The sequence below is a fragment of the Myotis davidii genome, unplaced genomic scaffold (assembly GCF_000327345.1).
Source record: "Myotis davidii unplaced genomic scaffold, ASM32734v1 scaffold69, whole genome shotgun sequence".
Taxonomy (NCBI): domain Eukaryota; kingdom Metazoa; phylum Chordata; class Mammalia; order Chiroptera; family Vespertilionidae; genus Myotis; species Myotis davidii.
The window spans coordinates 813,870-822,178 of NW_006300363.1; the positions used below are offsets into that span (position 1 = coordinate 813,870).

Here is an 8,309-nt window from a genome sequence, read left to right on the forward strand (position 1 = left end):
TGCGCTTATGGGATTTATCCATGATGTTTACACGAAGTTTGTTCGTGCTCATCAACATGCAGTATCCATGGGATGACGGTATTTAGCACATGTCAGTACATACTGCTGATGGGCGTTGGGTGTTCTGATATTTCCCATGCTGCTTGGTGAACACATGTATGCATTTCTCCGAGGCTTATACCCACTAGTAGGCACGGGATTGCTCAGTCGTAGAGTATCTGTAGGCTCTGCTTTGTAGCGACAAAGTGGTTACACCAAGTTACATCCCCACCCAGAGAGGGCTCTCTCTCACTGCCAGGGCCTGGAGTTTCTATTTTGGAGGGTGTGTGGTGGGCCTTGATTTGGAAGACCTTGGGCAGCTCTGAGGACCTCAGATCAGAGGCCAAGGACTTTGCTCACAGACTCTCGCTCTGCCTCCCATCTCCTCTCCTCTCTGGGGGGCAGCCACCCCCACCCCCTCTTGGGCAGAGAGCATGGTTGCCAGGAACTCTGGACCTCAGTCCACACCATGGGATGGGCTTCTGTGATTAGACTGTGTTATCAGCAACCAGGGAACTGGGGTCTTAAAGAAGTTGCGGATAGGGAACAACACTGAGAAAACAAAACATTACAGCTATCCAGGTGCCTTCAAGATCCCCCCCTGCCCCGCCCCCTGAGTAGCCAGGAGGATATAAGAAGGACTGGACTTACGAGAAGTTATTTTTGGAAAAGGAGGAGCACGGGAGGGCCCTGTGGGGGAGGAGAAAATTTCCCCCTCCCCCTCTTGGTTCTTATGGCTGGTCATATAATTAAAATGACATAGGACAGATTTGGGCAATTCACATAAGCATGAGAATTCCAAAGACAGCGAGGAAAAATGAGGGATATATGTTATCTGGGATGAGGAGGAGAAGGCGGGGATCTGGGACCTCAAAGGGAAGTAAGACACTTCACAGGAAGATGAAAAGGTTTAGTAAACAAATGTTTGCTGGGCCCTGGTGTGGGGCAGGGAGAGGACTTTGATCACAGGGCCTTGCTAGGTTCCTCCCCGGCGGCCACACCTAGTTCATATTACACTATGGTTATCCATGTGACACTTCTTCCCAGAACAGTTGGCTTCCTATAGGTCAACTATTGCTGTCGATCAAACCATGCCAGGACTTAGTGCCCTTAAACAATGGAATCATCTACTTTGCTCATGAACCTGCAATTTGGGCAGGGCTTGGTGGGGACAGCTCATCTGCTCCATGTGGCCTCAGCTGGGATAGCACACCTGGGGGCTGAAGGGGCTCCCTTTCAAAATGGCTCACGCCTTTGGCTGCTGTCTGGGCGCTGAGCCTCAGTTGAATCTGCAGGCCTCAGTTTCTGCCCATAAGGGCCTCTCCACGGGCTGCTTGGGCTTCCTCACCGAATGGCGGTCGCATTCTAAGTGTGAACATCCCTAAAGAACAAGGCAGAACTACATGCCATTATTGTGACTTAACCTTAGATGTCACATAGCGTCACCCCTGACATACTCTATTGGACAGGCAGCCACCAGGCCCCAGGTTCAAGGGGAGGGGGAGTGCCTGGATTAGAGGAGCATGTGGGAAAGATGGTGTTATTGCAGCCATCTTTGGAAAATGCAATCTCCCACAGTCCTTCACCGTGGTCCCCAGAACCTTTCACAAGTCCCACGCTCTTATGAAGATAAATGTGTCCTATGGAAATGCGGAGAAAACTAGAGCTGCAGCCTGAGGCAGAATAGGCAAGTCAGTGGAGTGGCCAGGTGGCATTTTTTGTGTGTCCTCCATATCTCTCCTTCTGAATACAGAACCTCTGCTCTTCATTTTCCTCGCTCTCAGTCAGCCACAACTATAATCCTGGCTTGACCAATGAGAATATTTACTCTACTTTTCTGGTCACAGTGATTGGTTTAGGAATGGTCACCTGACCTAAGCCCGGCCTATCAGAGTCAGCCATGGGACCTTAGCTAGAATGACTGGGGAGTCCTACTTTTTACACTGATCACTGGCTCCAAGGCCTGGAGTGTAAGTGCAAGCTTGGAGCTCCTTGGGTGTAGCATATTTTTTAAGGCTCCATGTCTAAGACCTGCCTAAGAATGAAGCCAAAACTGAGGAAAGAGTCAAGCTGAAAGATGAAGAGAGAGAAAGGTTCACACTCCTGGCTTCAGTGACACACAGGGACAAATGCACCTCTGGAGGTTTTGTTGATGAGACACCAACCCATTTCCTTCAGCCAGGTTGAGCTGAGTTTCTGGCACTTGTAGCCAAAAAATGTCCTGATGAACCCAGTGAGCTTCCTACATCAATATTAACATGGATACACGGAATCAGAAGTTTGCAATTTTCTCCTTCGAGAAAGGATTCAAGGCTCCAAGGATGTGAACTCACCCCGTAAAGCAGCTCTACTGTCTCCAGAGTAGACAAATCGGAGGCAAGTCTGGGCCCGAAAGAAACGAGCGATGGCCAAGACTTGAAAGATAGGACACGCTGGGTTGGCTCTGCTGTGCTTCTGCAACCGGCTGCTGGTGCGATTTTTACTGTGATATCAAATCCTGGGCAGGATAGAAAACTTTTGTTAGTCTGAGAGAGTTTCATCCATTCACTCATCTATGCACTCACCCATCTCTCTGTTTGCCCGTTAATTAAACAAGTATAGACTGAGTTTAAGTAACTGGCACAAGGCCTTTTGAGAGTGAGGGCTGGAAGCACTCGGTCATGGTCAAATTAGCAAGACATTTCCATGCCTGGAGGCTGGGGCTCAGCCAGAGGCCCTGTTTTTTCATCAGAAAAATGGAAACTCTAACTTAGGTACTGGGTCCCTAAGTGCTATTACTTGACGATGATTCAAATAATTTTCAAAATGGAGATAACGTAGAGTGTGAGATAGTCCAATTTTCTCATGTCTGGGATAAGAAAACCCAAACTTGGGGAGTGTGAGCGATTTGTGCAAAGACCTGAATCCCACCTCACTCCCCTGTGACTTCATCATTTGAGGATGGGTGGTTGGCTGGTGGGTGAGGAGAGAAGAGAGATGGTGGGCAGAACATGCAGGCTACGGGGCAGCAGGAGGGCCAGTGTGGAACCAGACGCAGCTGGCGTGGTGATGGGCACAGAGGGTGGGACCCACACAGACACGGAAAGTGGGAAAAGATTTGGGAGCCACAGAAAGGCTGCCCCTGGGAGCTTCCCCCACTCCCCCTGCCCGCCCCAACCCGGCCAATGGAACCACAGAGTATATCTGCATGGACCCAGAAAGGAGGCGGACCCGCTGCCTTGCAGGTGACCTCTGAGCCGTGGCCCTGAGGGCGCCAGCCTGCTCTGCCCAGTAGCTTTCTCTGACTTCTCTCCTCCAAAAAGGAAATTGCAGGCTTGTTACTGCTCTTGCTCAGGACCGGGGATTATGGAGCTTAAACTCTCTCCTTCAAGCCATGTTCGAGTTTTTGACTTAAAAGGGAAATGTTTCATTTTAGGCCAAATGCATCCCCCTCCTTCCCCCTTCCTGGACCGAGAACAAAGCAATTCGAATCCGAAAACAGAGGGAACTCCACTGCGCACTGTCCACGGGGACCCGGCTCCCAACTGGGTCCCAGGCAATGTGATTGACGTACAACTGAGCCCCTTCTCGTTTGTTCAAATGTCATTTAAATAGAAACGTTTCAAATCTCTGCCAAGGCACTGCCCAGGGGGTGGCGGGGAATGGAGTCGGGCCCTCGCTGCTCTGCGGGTTGCCTTGAGCCAGAGGCCGCAGAGGAGGGGCCTGGGCCAGGCTGACCCCACCTGGCTCAAAGGAGAAAGGAGTGGGAAAGACAGGAGGGGAGACAGAGCAAGGAAGGGATCGGAGGCCCACTTCCTGCACCTAAGATACGGGTTACACATGAGATACAAGATGCCTGCGTTATGGCATTCATTTTTTACATTGAAAAATAAAAGGAGAGATGCAGACAAATTCAAAGCCTGGAAGGATTCATGATGCGGACGCTTCTAGATTTGGCCGGCCACCCCTTTGGTGTCATGACAATTGCAGCGTTGTCAAGGCAACATGGGATAAGATTTGGTTTGAGGGTGAGGTTGAGGACGTGGGCCCTAGTTTCCCACCCAACATGGTAGGGGTGGCCGTGAGGTCAGGGGTTGGACGCTGTTGGTGCCCAGCCCTGGGAGCCTGCAGGTGTAGCCACGGTGCACCCTGGGGATGTCCAACAGCGAGGAGTCTGGATACCCATCCTCCCCTCAGCTGTAATGATTTGAAAGATCTTGGGCAGCTCTGAGGTCCTCCGATGAGAGGCCCGAGGGCTTTGCTCACAGATTCTCACTCTGCCTCCCATCCCTGCTCTTCCCTGTGGGGGCGGCTCCTCTCTCTCGGGCAGAGAGCATGGCGGCCGGCATCTCTGGGCCTCAGTCCTTACACTGGGATGGGCCTCTATGATTAGACTGTGTTATCAGCAGCCAGGGAACTGGGGTCTTTCAACGAAGTTGGGGGTAGGGAACAGTGCTGAGGAAATGTCTGTTTACAGATGAGAAGACTGAGGCCCACACCAGTGAGTGTTCACATATAATGAACTGTTGCTTTAAGTCATTAATAGTGATCTAATTTGACACAAGCACACGTCTATAGCCTTGGTCAAATTTGGTGACTTTGGTTAAAACTCTTAGGAGATATACCATTAAATTTCAAGGTGGAGTGCTAAACCCCAAATTGAAATTGTGTATTTTGCCAATCTTTGTGTGATAGCTTACATTTGAGGGAAGTCAGTTCATTTGTGAGTGACCATGGAATAATGGATAGGCAAATGGATAAGCAAAACGCTTCCCCACTGGGATGGCTTGGATAGAAACCCTGGGTCATCCAGCCGTCACCATCAGTCCCAGCGTTATCAGTTCTATGGGCCTGTGTAAGACCATTAGTCTGGCGGGTAAGTCTGGCGGATGGACAACGTCTGTTCCCAGCATCACTGTGCGAAGAAGGTTCCCTTCCCTGCCCTCTCTTTTCTTCCTTTCCCTTTTCGGAGATAAAAGCCCACGGGACTGAAATTCCATCTGGCCTTTCTTGCAGGAATTGACAAGCTGATCCAATACAAGGGGCCCAGAATAGCCAACACCATCTTGAGAAAGGAGAACAAAGTTGGAGGACTCACACCTTCTTGATTTCAAAATGTACTGCAAAGCAGGAGTAGCCAAGATGGCGTGATCCAGGCCTAAGGATAAACCTAGGGGCCCGTGGAATAGAACCAAGAGTCCAGAAATAAACCTGCACACGTCACTGATGTGTATTAGTAGTTGATTTTAGATAAATGTGCCAAGGTCATTCCTCATCTCCAGGTTGCTGGGAAGCCTCAACGCCAAGTCCAGGCCCCTGGTGACACCCAGTCAATGTTCATGCCTTGCCTTTCCTTCTCCTGACTTCCCCAGGGCGGTGTGAGCCCAGTGTTTATCCTCGAGAGAGCACACGTGGGTAGAGGAAGGCTGGGTGAAGAGGCGGACTGCACCCCAGGTGCCTTCACCCAAGCTCTAACAGGAAGGGAATCTGCTCACAGCCAAGTCCCTCAGGTCTAGATTTTGTCTGAGGGCAACTTCCCACGAGCCCTACAAGAATTCAGCTGGACCATGAGGCTCAGGGCTGGATGAATTTCCCAAACCGACAAAGCGCTGGAAACCTGGTACATATGACGAGTTTCCAGGACCCCAAACCTCTGCTGATTCCTCTCCTCCCCTGGAAAACGTCAGACTGCTAGCCAGGTTCCGAGGTATCTGTACCGTGGCACTGGCTGCCAAGATGGCACTGGATTTCTCCTGGGACCCCCTGCCTCCCCCTGCTCCGCCTCCCCCCCCAACATCAGCCAGCCCTCAGCAGAGGCAGAAACTGAGTCAGATGGTCCCTTCCGGAGTCACCCCGTCTTCGCCCTCCCTCCACACACTCTGACCTGCAAGCTGGTTTTCATTCTCCTTCTCTCTCAAGCTGCGAAGAGTGTCTCTTCCGAACACTTGTCAAAAATTAAAGCGCGGCCCGCTTTCAAACGTACTGTCTGTACTCGCCGGCCAGGAAGGCAAGTCGGTCTCCAAAGAATTTGCATTTGCAATTCCAAATATGCCCTTGTGCGGAGACCAAAGAATGTCTCCTCGCCTTCAAGCTGGGGTTGGCCTGACCTCTAGGTTTTAATATTTTCAACAAAGTGCCATTTGATGATCCAACCGCATTCAGAAAGAGGAGAACAGTGGCTGTTCTTTCATACGCGTCCTGACTTGATTGAGAATCAGAGGAGAAGACTTAACCCAGGGCCGTCTGCTTTATTTTATCTTTTGCTTTTACCGTCTATTAATTTCAAAAATCCCCAAAGAAACATGATTGTTTTCATTTCGGGGTTTCAGCTTCTGTTTTGGTTAAGCGGGTCAGCATGTGCTTTCTTAAAAAGACCGAGGTGTCTGCGTTTCTGATCACAAAAGCATCAGCCAAGTCATTTTTCCTCCATCTCTCACCCACCAACAGGGTTCCCAGCTCCAAAGGAAGGAAATCTGATCACAGCCACGCCCCCCAGGTCTAGATTCTGTCTGAGGGCAACATCACATGATCCCTACAAGAATCTGACCGACTGTGCTCTTTCTAGGGCTGACCCCCCACAATGGTGAGTGTCCCTCTCCCAACACTCCAGACAGGGAGCCCTGGAGTAGCTGTGACAGGCGCAGTCCCGTGTGGGGCCACAGGAGGGTGTCTCTTGCCTCAGAAGTCCTGTTTGTGGGTCACGCTCTCCCCTGGTTCTGTAGTTCTGTCATTCCTCCTCCCCATCTTGACAAAAGACTCCACGACTCAGCCCGCCAGCCGATGAGCTGGTCACAATAATCAGTGCTGCCCCTGCTGAGCCCGCCCAGCTCCGTGGTACTTAGAACTCGGCCGAACAGTGGGATTTCTTGCGAGAGCTTCATTCAACACTCGACAGGCCCGTGGGCACAGGATGCAGGGGGCTGACACAGAGGCTGGCCTCTCTGGTGTCCCGAGCAGGTGTCTGATAACCTCCCTCAGACCACCCTCACCACAGAGAACCCCCTCGCTTCTGAGGTGTGGGTGGCGTCTTTGGAGAAGCCCTGGGGGAAGCCACTTCCTGCCTAAAGCCCGCAGGTTGGCTGAGACATGCGGAGGGGCGCTGACTCTGGATGACCGTGACTTAGGGTCTAGCCCGGGAGAGCACCCAAGTGCCTTGTTCCTCCTTCACTCACCTGTCATGGTGCCCTTGCAGGTATCAGTCCGTTTACACACCACACAACAAGCTCGGATCAATGAAGCGTTTTGCCAAAGGTCACAAAGGTCAGAAGCTCTCTGAGCAATGATGTAGCCTGTGCTTGACCCAATGCAGCACCTGTGAAAACAGACGTGACCCCTTGGAGGTCGAGGACGTATCCAACCATCATCGCGTGCTTTCGCCTGGGTTAAGTCTTCTCCTCTGATTCTCAATTAAGTCGGGATGCGTATGAAGGCTGGATTATTAAGGCTGAATAATACTCCATTATGTATATTTAATGAAATGTATATATCATCATATTTCATTTATCCATTTGTCTATCTGTATTTCTTTTGAATAAATGTCTGAAATTACCTACTAGTCAAACAGATCATTCACAGCCTCATAAGGCCTGACATGCAGGGCCAGGGATTGGCAAAGGTTTCCTGAGTGGCCAGATAGTAAATATTTCAGGTTTTTTGGGCCACAGGGTCTCTATCACAATCACAAAACTCAACTCGGATGTTAGTCCTATGGCTGCCATGGACCAAACATAAATGAATGGGGGTGTTTGTGTTCCAATAAAACTTTATTTATAAAAACAGGCGGTAGGTTAGATTTTGTCTGTGGCCAGTGGTTTGTAGAACCCTGGTCTGCGGCTCAATGGGGTATATTATTAAGAGCACAGGCTTCGGTGTCAATGGGATGATTCATTTCACATAAAAAACCTGTTCTCTTCCCCAGGACTCACCCGTGCAACAGGGCCAAGACCCAGCTGCCATGCTCTGCCCAGAACTACCCTTAGCCCTGGCCTTCAGGTCCTGTGGCTGAGTCTGACATCCTCTGGCCCAACTCCTCCCAACATAACTGATTCTCTATGGAATGACCAAAGTCCTTGCCGGCACCACCACCCAACATTTGCCCGATATGTCTGCTATGACTACATGATGGCTGTGAACAATAAGTGCTCCCCAGGAGGTCCCCAGTCCCTCTGAACACCCGGAAAGAGAGAGAAAGGTGGGGAATTGGATGTTGCAACTCCAGATGCGAGGAGTACCTGAAGCCCAGCGCTGGCCCAAACAAGAACTCTATGTCACTCTACTGCAGTGACATCTTT

At 50.7% G+C, this 8,309-nt stretch overlaps 1 long non-coding RNA gene across 1 annotated transcript; it reads right to left on the minus strand.

Moving 5' to 3' along the window:
- Positions 1-1,170: 1,170 nt before the first annotated feature.
- On the minus strand, positions 1,171-6,025 carry LOC107185131. Its single transcript, XR_001516046.1, has 3 exons — positions 5,903-6,025; positions 2,373-2,536; positions 1,171-1,420 (listed from the first exon to the last, which is right to left on the minus strand). It is a non-coding gene; the product is annotated as an uncharacterized LOC107185131 (long non-coding RNA).
- Between the last annotated feature and the right edge of the window lie 2,284 nt (positions 6,026-8,309).